The sequence below is a fragment of the Ceratotherium simum genome, chromosome 11 (assembly GCF_057802395.1).
Source record: "Ceratotherium simum simum isolate JZ-2026a chromosome 11, ASM5780239v1, whole genome shotgun sequence".
NCBI classification, from domain to species: domain Eukaryota; kingdom Metazoa; phylum Chordata; class Mammalia; order Perissodactyla; family Rhinocerotidae; genus Ceratotherium; species Ceratotherium simum.
Window position 1 is genome coordinate 26,733,518 of NC_141910.1, and position 15,165 is coordinate 26,748,682.

Below are 15,165 nucleotides of genomic sequence, written 5' to 3' on the forward strand. Positions count from 1 at the left end.
CTTACTATTTGCTTTCTCTTTGGACTGTCTGTACTCTATTTCTTGCCTTCTATGTCCTTCTTGCCTTCTGTTGTAATGATTGAGACCCTTTTATTGTTTCATTTTTCCTCTGTTATAGGCTCGTAGGATTTTTTATTGTTTCATTTTTCCTAGTAGTTGTAGGCTAAGATCACAGAAGACGACAGTATCTTGCTGATGCATACCCTCTTGGCAGCAACCAAGGACCCCCTGGCCATGGAACTACCAGTTGCCAACTGGTCTAAGAAAAGCAAGATCAAGAAAGTCCCTATTAAGGCTAGAACTAAGACCAATCTGTGTGTTCCTGTGTTGCTGAAAGCAATGTCACTGGTGTTTCAAACACCCGCAGGGTCGCCCATGGTGGACAGGTTTCAGTGGAGCTTCCAGACTAAGAGATACTAGGAAGAAGGACCTGGCCATTCACTTCCAAAAAACTGGCCATAAAAACCCTATGAATATCAACAGAGTGTTGTCTGATATAGCACCAGAAGATGAGAGGATGGCACAAAAGACCAGGCAGGGTTCCACTCTACTGTACACAGGGTTGCTAGGAGTCGGAATCCACTCGATGGCATTAACAACAAAAGACCATACCTGCTGCCCCTGCAGTCCCATCTGCCAATAAGATTACCAACAACAAGTCTAAAATAACTCTGTAGTCTTTAAACCTGATCTCCCAGATCAACCAGGCTTCAGTTACCACTGAGGCAGCCAATACTCAGGCTTCTTCAGTCTTGGCTCAGCCTAAGAAAGCCAACAAGGCAAAAAGAGTTACTGCTAAGGTAGCCCAAGGCTACCCAACTGGCAGTGAGGGTGTCGCTATACAGATCAAGTCACCCATACAGACCCTAAACCTACCAGACATCCTGCAGACTAACCAGGCTCCAATTTTCAGTGAGTCAGCCAGTTCTCAGGCTTTGATAGCCTCCACGAGACTTAACAAAGCTTCCAAGGCTAAGAAGGCTGCCAATAAGGCCATAGCTAACCCACTGAGATCTCACTGGCTCCAACTACCACCCACAGCCAAATTACCAATGAGACAGCCAATACTCAGGCCACATCAGCCTCCACCTGAACTAAGAAAGCCTTCAAAGTCAAGAAGGCAACTGTTAAGGGCACAAATACTGACACTGAGCTCCCAGAGGCCCCCAGGGAAACAAAAACTACTTCTTTAGAGTTTATTCTATTACTGTAGAGTTTTACTACTTTGTTAGAGTTCACCTTAGAGATTACAACATGCATCTTTGTTTCATTAGAGTCCAACCACTTCCCAGACAAAGCAAAGATCTTAAAATATTTTATCACCATTTACCCCTTCATAAATTATTTGTTATTATTGTCATGCATTTTAATTTCATATATATTTTAAACCTCATACTGTTATTATTTTTGTTTTATACAGCGTATGTTTACATTTGCCCATGTAGTGACATTTTTATTGTTCTTCAATCCTTTCTGCACATCTTAGCTTTCTTTCAAGATTATTTTTTCAGTCTGAAGATCACCTGTAGTATTTCCTTTAGTGAGGATCTGCTGATGGCAAATTTTCTTAGTTTTTGTTTGTTTAAAAATGTCTTTATTTCCCCGTCAGTCTGGAAGGATATTTTTGAAGGATATATTCTCTGGATACTTTTAAAATTTTGTTTTTGTTTTTGTTTTTCAGCAGTTTTACTTTGCCATCCCGAAGTTCCTTTTTTGTATTTATCTTATTTGTGGTTCACAGTGTTTCTAGAATGTTTGGCTTGATGTTGCATCATTTTATTTTTTTAAATTTTCAATCATTGTCTTCACAAATGACTTCTGTCCTATTTGTTGTCTCCTCTTTCTCTAGAACCCCAATATTACCTATAAGTTAGATCTTTTTGGTTATATTTCCTGTGTCCCATGTAGTTTTTGATAATTTCCATCATTTGTCTTTCTGTGCTTAATTCTTGGTATTTTCTTCTGGCCTGGATTCGAGTTCACAAAGTCTCTCTTCAGCTGTGTCTAACCTGCTTTTCCTGTGATGCATTGTGCTCTCAATATCAGTGTTTGTATTCTTTTTTCTTTTTTAGTGTTAGAATTTACAGCTGATTCTCTACTATTGTTATCACTTCTTTCCCAATATTCTTAGTCTTTTTGTATTTCTTTAGGCATATTAATCATGATTATTTTTCTATTTTGAAAGCTCTATTATGCTGATTCCTAGTAGGTCTAGTTTTATTATCTATTGTTTCCCTTGGTTTAAGTCATTTTATCTTGTTTCTTGTGTGTATGTGTGTATGTATGTTTGTGTGTGTGTGTGTGAAAGAAAAAGAGAAAAAGAGAATGAAAGAAATTGAAAATGAACAGGAGGAGAAGGAGAGTTGATTCTTTGACTATTAAACGTAAACTTCTGAGTAAAGATCAAAAGCTATTAATCTTAAATGAAGAGAGAATGCCTTTTCATGTGTATGAAAGATGGCAGTCTAGAATTAGGAATGCTGTATATCTGGTATAAATAGGGCAGAGATAAATACTTTTAAGAATCCAATCTACAAAAGGCTCAATAACATGATCTAACTAGTTAAAGTAAACATTTTTTCATGTAACATAATTTTTTGTGCAAATAAAAGTGTATAAATCCCAATTGCCTTGATTCATCCTGGATTAGAATTATAGCTGAAATTATAGGCCACAAGACAACATGGTATTTGATGAGAATAAAAGGAGGTTGCTGAAACAATTGATTTTGAGAATGTGATGCACTGTTTTAGACTAGCATCACCACATAAAATACAGGACACCCAGTCGAATTGGAATTTCAGATAAACAACAAATAATTTTTAGCATAAGAATGTCCCATGCAATATTTGGGACATATGTATACTATAATATTATCGATGTACTTATGCAAAATTATACCTATGCTAAAAATTATTTTTTGTTTATCTGAAATTCAAATTCACCTGGGCATCTTATATTTTTATTTGCAAAATCTGGAAACTCTATATTAGACCTTAATTGATATTGTAAAGAAAAATGAGAATATTGGAAGATATTCATGAATTAAAAAAACATATAAAGAACTAGCTAGGTAGTGTGAAGGCCAGAGGTTTTAAAAATAAGGAAAAATGTTGATATTTGGTTTCAGATCAGTTAGTATAAAGACCCAAGGTATAAATAGTATTAGGCAGTCAGGCTATATAACTCGTATTTATACACAGTCTGTATTTTGTCATCACAAAATTGAATTTCTGGGTAGTTTTTTTACACAGAAGGGCAAGAAGCTCTCCTGTGATCTCCTGCTTTTTATTATAAAATAATTATATTATCTCTTATAGGATGTAGCATTTTATCAAGGCTTTGATTATTGTAAAACTTATTTTAGATATATTTGTTACAGAAAATTTTAAGTGTTATATGAATTATTATTCTTGGAGAATATACTTGTTGGAATTTGAGTTTATTTACCTAAATTATATTGTACATACTGATATTGTGATTATTAGCCCATTTTCTATACTCTAATTTACTTAATCTCTAATGTTATTGTATTTAAGTGGCATGAGTTTACTCGCTGGGCAGAAATCATCATAACTCTTTGACTTAGCTTTCTTCCTTTAGGTCTAGAAAACCATCTATTTTGTGATTCTAGTAGATTTATTTGGGGATCCAAAATGAAGCATGCTTTAATAATTGAAACGGCATTATTCTGATGTCTAAAAAAGAGGCAGTGTATACACAAAAATACCTTATTTACAAACTTTAAATATATTGTAAAATATTCATTGTAGGTACCATCAATATTTCCTACACTCATTTCTACCTCTAAACTTGGGAAAATTCTTTTCCCTGGCCTAAAATATTTGCCTCCCTAGCTCCACCTATCCAAGTTCAGCTCACCCTTCAGAGCTTGGAAGAAGATATAGCCACCCCACAAAAAAATTTCCCTGCAATTTCAGCCTATGTTGATCTCTTATTTTTCTGTAATCTCAAAGTAGGTATGGTCTCCACTACCCATTCTCATATATTATAAATTACTGATTTTGTTTTTTTAAAAAAATATCTCTTGAGACTTATTTTTCCATCAGAATTATAAGCAACCAAGGAACAACTATTGTTGTCCTCTGTTATACTTCTGACAGCACTCATCCATTAATTCATTCAACAAATATTTAAAGAGTTCCCACCATATGCTAAGCTTGTGCAATGTGGTAGGAATTCACTCATTATTGAAATATTTTGGAGCTTATACTCTTATGGAAATGGTAAAGCATTGTTAAATTCTAGTTGCAAAAAGTGTGAATATCGTGACCTGGATTATTGTGGATATCTGAAAAATGGTTGTGAAACTGAACAAAATAAGGTGTCTCATGACTCATGTTTTTTTAGGGATTGGTTAATGTAGTTTTTCTTTATTTTCTATGGAAATATAACAGAGGGTTAACAATTGACTCTCTTACCTAAAGCAAAGCACTTGAGATTTCCCTAAAACATTTATGATAAGCAGAAACAGTCATTTCATTTTGAGGTTGTATGTTGCATTTAGGTGATTTAGGTGACAGGAATCTAAACAAAAGAATAATAGTTGAAAGTCTCTTCTTTTATTATGTGCAGTGACATGTGGCAAGAGCCACAAGGAGTTCAAGTAAACAAACATGACTGAATATCAGAAGTAACGGTTAGGTACGCTTGGAAACCTGATTCTTCCCCATGGATTAAGGCATAAATATTTGAAAAAAATATGAAGTGTATGAAAAAATAATTTGGTTTATCTTGAGGTTTAAAGAAATTATCTTAGCCTTCTTTTTTATTCAGTATGGTTCTTTAAGTTAGTATTTTATTTCATCTGTGGAGTAAGCAGTGCTCTATTATTTTGGAAACTATGCCACTCATTAAAATATTACATTGTGTATATAGAACATTGTTATAGATAGAAAAATGGAAATGGAGAATTCAGTATTTGAAAACCTTGATTATCTGTTGTGCATATTTATCTTATTCTAGCCTAGATGATTTCAGAGGCCATTTCCTCTACAGAGTCATCACAGAGGCAAATAGAAGTCCAGCTTCTGAATTTCTATTTGTATTATTACTATCTAATGAATTCTATTGTACAGCAGGTGTCAAATCATATCGGTTCTTTTGCAATCGAGTATGAATAGAAGATGTATTGCTATTGCAAATGAATCTAATATGAAACTAATGAGCAGTAATGAGCAACTGTTTTGTCATTATTGAGGCAACCACTGAGATGCTAATAAACTCTCATTTTTGCTCTGTAGAGAAAGCAGTGACCAGGATTTATAACATGGCCTTAATGTCCCCAAAGCCTGAGGCGAAAATAAATAAATAAATAAACAGTGAAATCCTAAACTGAGAATAATTTAGTCATTTTCTGTATGATTGTCCTCTCTCTTATTAAAATGAACATGTTATAACGCCTTTCAAGAATTTCTATAACAGAAGAAAAAGATGAAAAATGGGTGTCCATTAAATGAATATAAAGTTAAGAAGATAGGCATCTTGCCTAATTTTCCTTAATGTAAATATAATAATTCTAGAGTTTTCCAGTTGCTAGTTTTTGTAGTATAATGAAGCCTAATGTAGGCTACTTTTTATTTTTAAATCCAGTGACTTCAGAAGTAACATTGAGGGACTTTTTGTAATTAACTTATTTGTTCCTGTGAGTGGCCTAACTTGGTAAATAACCCAGAGAACTTATCACACAGTATTATGGCCGTATGTTTTATGCCTCTGCCTTCTCTACAGTAGTGTAAGAGCAGGGAGCTCAATAAATATTTATTAGATGAATGATGAATAAATAATTGAATGAATGCAGAAAAAGCTAGTGCATTACATTTGCTTTCTTAGGTAGAAATAATGTGGTTTAAAACAGTTTTTAATACACATTCATTTGATATGTCGTAAGACCCTTAAGAACTCTGCTTTGAACACTTTATACCACAGGACAAAAAGAAATGTTTTAGTATATATGACTTATGTAATCTTGTTGCTTTAACTAATAAATTTATACTAACTCTAAAGACTAATTTTGGTATCTTCCTACAGATGTTTGCTAGAACTCATGGTTTTAGCATATGACACAAGACTTATCCAGTACTTTAAATAACATACAGGCCTCTAGTAATGTTCTTTAAGACTTTTTATATATTTATATACTTTGTATTTTTATATATAAGCGACTTTTATAGCCTCAAAATTCTACCTATTAGATTAAAGATAATCAAAGCTTTGAATTATTAACTTCCCACCTTTGCTGTTGATTAGGCTATTGTAGACATACGTTTACAAGCACAAAGCTATTTGATTTGAATAATTCAATATTGTTCATTTGAGTAAGATTTCTATTTCTAACAGTTACATTATGTGCATGCATGTAGAAATTTCACTATTTTTCTGATATGTAGACTAAACTATGTGTAAATATTATAATATATTTATATTCCATAGGATCTATAAAAATTAAATAATACATAAGGAAGGAAGGAACTACAACTTGAATGTTTGAAACACACAACAGGAGAAAGCCATATGGCCTGAAATACTATTGTATTTGACTCTGGAGATCCAAAATACTACTCAAAGATATTGTTGTATTACACAGTGAAGAAGTTGATTTAAAATGGAGGTGTTGGTTCAATGGACGGTAACTTCAAAATTGTTCATACCAGGCCCTCATCCAAATGAACCCAACTGTTCTGAAACTCTAACTTGTCCACCTCCCGCACCACTATACCTTGTAATGTAACAACTGTCCAATAGTATAAAAATTTTCTCATGTTTATAAATGTACACAATAGTCTACAAAATTCTAGGTTTTGAAACATATGAGAATTGCAAGTAAATTTTACATTTTGATAACTTTTACTTACGTAATTTCCTTTACTGACTTCTTATACCTTCAGAATGAATTAGTCCAATATCCATATAATTCTTAGCACAGACATCTATGTTATTTGGGAGACTATTTTTCACAAACTTATCTCTTGCAGCAGTGACTAATTGTACTACTCATAAATTCAAGTAAAGCAATGTCCTCGAAATACATCTTCTAGTAATTATTGTAGGCCTCCTGTTCTCTGTGGTGATCTAAAGAACAGAAAGGATAGTTAATTGTGCCATATAGATATAAGTTATGATTCATCAGGGTCAAGTCATTAAAGTAAAATAAAATTCCCAACATCGTCTTTAATTTTGGTAAGGAGAATCTCCTACTGTTTAAAAGCATTGATAACTTTTAAAGAAATGTGCCCTAGAGACAAGCTATATGTTTTAGGATATTTTCCATTGCTTCCCTGTCACGAGAAAGAAGTAAAATTATGAATTATCTCTCAAATTAAACCTTGAAGTAATTCCTTTATATATCCTTGAGAATATATATGAGGATACATTAGAATTTTTAAAAAAAAAAAAAATCTACTACTAAACCAAGGAAATATTTACCAGCATATTTTATTGATTTATTTCTATTGAACATCAATTGCTTATAGACTTTAAAGAGAATGACAGCACAAATTTTAAGTAGTCCTAATTATTGATAGGATGAAAATATCCTTTTTATACACTAATATTATTTCTCATCAAGGTAATGCAGTAATTTTTACTGCATACAGTAAAAATTAAAATAGCACAGAAAGGCTTTTAGTAAAAAGCAGCAGTTTACTACCTCAACCCTGCCCACCTTTTGCCCTGCTCCTATCTATTTCTTCTAGTTATTTCTCTCCTAATTCTGTCTTAAAAACAGAGTTGATATGTAGTCACTATGTCCCTGTCAGCATACCTTCTGAGTATGTAGACTTCCGGTCTGATCATTATGTGTCTGTGCCGTAATAGTTATCAAATATTTAGGCTGTCCAAATAATATAATTTACACCCTAATTTCTTCTTCTTTTTTTTTTTTTTCTGGTGAAGAAGATCAGCCCTGAGCTAACATCCATGCCAATCCTCCTCTTTTTGCTGAGGAAGACTGGCCCTGGGCTAACATCCGTGCCCATCTTCCTCTGCTTTATACAGGATGCAGCCACAGCATGGCTTGACAAGCAGTGCCTTGGTGCGTGCCTGGGATCCGAACCCCGGCCTCCAGCAGCAAAGCACGTGCACTTAACTGCTACGTCATGGGGCCGGCCCCCTAATTTCTTGATTTATCACATTTAAAGATTATCTCCTTTTTTTTTAAATTACCTCATTATATCACACCAATAACATAACCAGGTAAAGAGTGATTTCCATTACCTTTTTTTTTTTTAAATTTTTTGTTTATTGCAGTAACATTGGTTTATAACATTGTATAAATTTCAGGTGTACAAAAGATTATCTCTTGACTCAGCACTATCAAAGGAAATTTAGTTCATTTACAATACCTAGCTCTCCTACCTTTCCCAATTTGTGATGGTTGTATGATTTTCTAAATGCCTTCTTAACTTTAACTTTGTAATGTTGAACGCTACTTTATTTAAATACTTAAAGTTTCCCTGTATTTCTTGTTCTATTAACTTTCAATTGCATCTCGTGACTCCCCATTACTGATCATATTCTTAGGGCTTCCACCATTCTCTCTACATCTCTTCTGCTCCAAATCTCCAATATTAATAACATTTACATGTTGTTTGGCAACCATATTGAAAGCTGTATTTTGTCTTTTGGTTAATTATATTAATTATATTATTTAGTTAATTAAATTAGTGATATAAAGGAGAGTTTGGAGGATGGCAGCATAGGAGGATGCTGAACTCACCTCTCCCAAGGGCACAACAAAACTATAACTACCTGTGAACTCACAGAGAACTTCAACAAAGAATTAGAAAGTATAACAAAGAATCAATCAGAGCTGAAGAATACAAGAATAGAAATGAAAAATTCACTAGAGGGAATCAACAGCAGAGTAGATCACAGAGAAGAATGGATCAGCAATCTGGACAAAAGAGTAGAGAAAATCACCCAAGATGACCAGAAAAAAGAAAAAGAATTAAAAAGAACGAGAACAGTCTAAGGGACTCCTGGACAATATCAAGCATACTAATAGTCACATTATAGGTGTCCCAGGAGAAGAGAGAGAGAAAGGGGCAGAGAATTTATTTGAAGAGATAATAGCTAAAAATTTCCTTAACCTGGGGAAGGACGCATACATTCAGGTACAGGAAGCACAGAGAGTGCAAATAAGATGAACCCAAAGAGGCCCACAACAAGGCACATTATAATTAAAATGTCAAGAATTAATGATAAAGAGTGAATCCTAGAGCCAGCCCTGATGGCCTAGTGGTTAAAGTTTAGTGCAGTCCACTTTGGTGGCCCAGGTTCGGTTCCTGGGCAGAATCACACCACTTGTCTGTCAGTTGCTATGCTGTGGTGGTGGCTCACATAGAAGAGTTAGAAGAACTTACAACTAGAATATATAACTATGTACTGGGGCTTTGGGAGGAGGAAAAAAGGAGAGGAAGATTGGCAACAGACGTTAGCTCAAAGTGAATCTTTCCCAGCAAAAAAAAAAAAGAAGTTATTTGTACTATTAAGGAAAAAAAAAAAGAGTGAATCCTAAAAGCTGCAAGAGAAAAGCAACAAGTTACATACAAAGAAAATCCCATAAGGCTATCAGCTGACTTTTCAGCAGAAACTTTACAGGTAAGAAGAGAGTGGCATGATATATTCAAAGTGCTGAAAGGAAAAAGCCTACAACCAAGAATACTCTACCTGGCAATGTTATCATTCAGAATGGAAGGAGAGATAAAGAATTTTCCAAACAAGCAAAAATTGAAGGAGTTCATCACCACTAAACCAGGCTTACAAGAAATGTTAAAGGGACTTATTTAAGCAGAAAAGAAAAGGTCACAAATAGGAATAAGAAAATTATCACAGAAAAAATATCACTGGTAAAGGCAAATGTACAGTAAAGGAAGTGGATCAACCACATATAAAACTAGTATGAAGGTCAGAAGACAAAAGTACTAAAATTATCTATATCTATGATAAGAGGTTAAGAGATACACAAAAATAAAAGAGGTAAAATATATCAAAAACATAAAATGTGGTGGGGAGAGTAAAAGTGTAGGGTTTTTACTAAGAGGTTGAACTTAAGAAACCATCAACTTAATATAGATTGCTATTTACATAGGTTATTATATATGAACCACATGGTAACCACAAACCAAAAGCCTACAATAAATACTCAAAAAACAAAGAGAAAAGAACCCAAACATAATGCTACAGAAAGCCATCAAATCACAAGGAAGGAGAGCAAGAGAAGAAGAAAGGAACAGAGAAGAACTACAAAAACATCCAGAAAAAAGTAACAAAATGGCAATAAGTACATACTTACTAATAGTTACTTTAAATGTAAATGGACTAAATGCTCCAATCAAAAGACCTAAGGTGGTTGAACGGATAAAGAAACAAGCCATATATATGCTGCATACAAGAGACATACTTCAGACCTAAAGACACTCACAAACTGAAAATGAAGAGATGGAAAAAGATATTCTACACAAATAGAAATGAAAAGAAAATTGGGGTAGCAATACTTATATCAGACAAAATAGACTTTAAAACAAAAACTGTAACAAGAGACAAAGAAGGGCATTACATAATGATAAAGGGGACAATCCAACTACAGGATATAACATTTGTAAATATCTATGCATCCAACATAGGAGCACCTAAATATATAAAGCAAATATTAACAGACATAAAAGGAGAAATTGATAGTAACACAATAACATAAGGGGACTTGAACACTCCACTTACATCAGTGGACAGATCATCAAGATAGAAGATCAATAAGGCAACATTGGCCTTAAATGACACATTACACCAAATGGACTTAATAGATATATACAGAATATTCCATCCAAAAACAGCAGAATACACACTCTTTTTGAATGCACATGGAACATTATCCAGGATAATCACATATTAGGCCACAAAACAAGTCTCAATAAGTTTCAGAAGATCAAAATCATATCGAGCATCTTTTCCAACCACAATGGTATGCAACTATAAATCAACTACAACAAGAAAACTGGAAAAGTCACAAATATGTGGAGATTAAACAAAATACTATGGAACAAATATTGGGTCAACAAAGAAATAAAACAAAAAAATCAAAAAATACCTGGAAACAAGTGAAAATGGAAATACAACATACCAAAATTTATGGGATGCAGCAAAAGCGGTACTAGGAGGGAAGTATATAGCAATAGAGGCCTACCTCAAGAAACAAGAAAAATCTCAAATAAACAATCAAACATTACATCTATAGGAACTAGAAAAAGAAGAACAAATGAAGCCCCAAATCCCTAGAAGGAAGGAAATAGTAAAAATCAGAGTGGAAATAAATGAAATAGAGACTAAAAAGACAATAAAAATGATCAATGAAACTAAGAGCTGGTTCTCTGAAAAGATAAACAAAATTGATAACCTTTAGCTAGAGTCACCAAGAAAAAAAAAGAGGGAAGGCTCAAATAAATAAAATCAGAAATGAAAGAGGAGAAATTACAACAGATACCACAGAGATAAAAGGATTATAAGAGAATACTACAAAAAGCTATATGTCAAAAAATTGGATAATCTAGAAGAAATGGATAAGTCCTTAGAATTCTACAACCTTGCAAAACTGAATCAAGAAGAAATAGAGAATCTAAATAGACTGATCACTAGTAAGGAAATCGAAACAGTAATCAAAAACCTCTCAAAAAACAAAAGTCCAGGACCAGATGGCTTTCCTGGTGAATTCTACCAAACATTCAAAGAAGATTTAATACCTTGCCTTCTCAAACTCTTCCAAAAAATTGAAGAGGAGGGGATGCTTCCTAACTTGTTCTATGAGGCCAACATTACCCTGATACTGAAACCAGACAAGGACTACACAAAAACAGAAAATTACAGGCCAATATCACTGATGGACATAGATGGAAAAATCCTCAACAAAATATTAGCCAAGCAAATACAACAATACATTAAAAGGATCATACTCCATGATCAAGTGGGATTTATCCAGGGATGTAAGAATGGTTCAACATGCACAAATCAATCAACATGATACATCACATTAACAAAATGAGGAATAAAAATCATATATCCTCTCAATAGATGCAGAGAAAGCATTTGACAAGATTCAACATCCATTTATGACAAAAACTCTGAATAAAATGAGTATAGAAGGAAAGTACCTCAACATAATAAAGGTCATATATGACAAACTCAATACTCAATAGTGAAAAACTGAAAGCTATCCTTCTGAGAACAAGAACAAGACAAGGATGCCCACTTTCACCACTCTTATTTGACATGGTGTTGGAAGTCCTAGCCAGAGAAATTAGGCTAGAAAAAGAAAAAAAGGGATCCAAATTGGAAAAGAAGAAGTAAAACCATCACTATTTGCAGATGACATGATTTTATATATAGAAAATGCTAAAGAATCCACCAAAAAACTATTAGACATAATTAACAAATACAGTAAAGTTGCAGGGTACAAAGTCAACGTACAAAAATCAGTTGCATTTCTATACACTAACAATGAAATAGCAGAAAGAGAAATCAAGAATACAATCCTGTTTACAACTGCAACAGAAAGAATAAAATACCTAGGAATAAATTTAACCAATGAGGTGAAAGACTTGTACACTGAAAACTATAAAACATTGTTGAAAGAAATTGAAGACACAAAGAAATGGAAAGATATTTTGTGCTTATGGACAGGAAGAATTAACATAGTTAAAATGTCCATACTACCTAAAGCAATGTACAGAGTCAATGCATCCTTATCAAACTCTCAATGACTTTTTTCATGGAAATAGAACAAAGCATCCTAAAATTTATGTGGAACAATAAAAGACCCCAAACAGCCTAAGCAAACCTGAGAAAAAACAACAAAGCTGGAGGTATCACATTCCCTGATTTCAAAATGTACTACAAAGCTATAGTAATGAAAACAGCATGGTACTGGCAGAAGAACAGACAAACAGATCAATGGAACAGAAGTGAAAGCCCAGAAATAAAACCACTCATCTATGGACAGCTAATTTGTGACAAGGGAGCAAAGAACATACAATGGAGAGAGGAAAATCTCTTCAATAAATGGTGTTGGGAAAACTAGACAGCCACATGCAAAAAAATAAAAGTGGACGATTATCTTACACCATACACAAAAATTAACTTAAAATGGATTAAAGATTTGAATGTAAGATCTGAAACCGTAAAACTCCTAGAAGAACACAGGCTCTTTGACATCAGTCATAGCAGTATCTTTTTGAATATCATGTCTCCTTAGGCAAGGGAAATAAAAAAAATAAACAAATGGGACTACATCAAACTAAAAAGCTTCTGCACAGCAAAGGAAACTATTAACAAAATGAAAAGACAACCTAACAATTGGGAGAAGATGCTTGCAAGTCATATATCTGTGAAAGGGTTAATATCCAAAATATATAAAAAATTCATACAATTCAACAACAAAAAAGCAAACAACTAGATTTAAAAATGGGCAAAGGATCTGAACAGACATTTTTCCGAAGAAGATATACAGATGGCCAACAGGCAAATGAAAAGATGTTCATCATCACTAATTATTAGGGAAATGTAAATTAAAACCACAATGAGATATAACCTCACACCAGTCAGAATGGCTATTAAAAAGACAAGACATAACAAGTGTTGGTGAGGATGTGAAGAAAATACAATCCTCACGCACTGCTGGTGGGCATATAAACTGGTGCAGCCACCATGGAAAACAGTATGGCGATTCCTCAAAAAATTAAAAACAGAACTACCATATGATCCAGCAATTCCATTTCTGGGTATTTATCTAAAGACCATGAAAACACTAATTCAAAAAGATACACGCACCCCTCTGTTCATTGCAGCATTATTCACGATAGCCAAGACTTGGAAACAATCTAAGTGCCCATTGATGGATAAATAGATAAAGAACATGTGGTATTTATATATACACACACACAATGGAATAGTACTCAGCCATAAGAAAGATAAAATCTTGCCATTTGTGACAACATGAATGGACCTTAAGGGTATTATGCTAAGTGAAATAAGTCAGATGGAGAAAGCCAAATACTGTATGCCTTCACTCATATGTGGAAGATAAAACAACAACAGCAACAAACACATAGACACAGAGAAGAGATTGATGGTTACTAGAGGGGGTGGGGGGAGGGCCAAAGGGGTAAAAGGGCACATGCCTACTGTGATGGATGGCAATTAGACTTTGGGTGGTGAACATGATGTAGTCTACACAGAAGTCGAAATATAATGATGTACACCTGACGTTTATGTGTTATAAACCAACGTTAACTCAATAAAAAGTTAATTAAATAAAAAATTGTATGTGTATAATTAACCAAAAGAAAAAAATACAGATTTCAATTTGTAGAGAAGGAAATATTTGCATAGCTATGATAAAAATACTGTTTACTCTTTTAATATACATATACAAAACTATATACATTTTTGTGTTTTAGTTAATTAATAGGAGTACCAAACTGGACTCACAGTTAAAAAAATAATTTTCACTTAGAATGTTCTTGATGAAAAAATAAAACTTATTACTTCATTAAATCTTGACCCTTGAGTACATATCTTTTTACTATTGTGTGACAAGACAGGAAGTATGGATAAAGCACTTCTGCAGCATACTGAAACACAGGAACTGTCTTGAGCAAAAGCACTTAAGTGATTATTTGAGAAGCGAGCTCAACTAGACCAGTCAGTTTTTTTCATGGAGCAGCTTTTTTATTTGAAAGAACAATTGATAGACAAACTATGATTATGTAGACTTGGGGAGTTGGCAATATTTTCTTGATAATGAATGGAGTCAAAGTGTCACTTCAAGGAAACAACTTACGGTGTTTGTGGGCAATGATAAGATTTAAGCTTTCAAACAAAAATTAACTTTTTGGAAAACTCCTATCCACTACAGTGAGCTTGACAGTTTCTCAGTAGTTAAAGTATTTTTTACAGAGATTGGTGGTGATATTAATGAATGTGATTTTTAAAATGTGTTTTGTATAGAAGACCTACATAACTCAGCGTACTGCTATTTTCCAAGCGACAAATGCACATTACAAATCATGCGTGGGTGAAAGAATCATTCCAAGTTTCATATTGACCAATGGATTTCAATGTATAAAAGTATGCAGAGTTCCTTGATATGGTCTC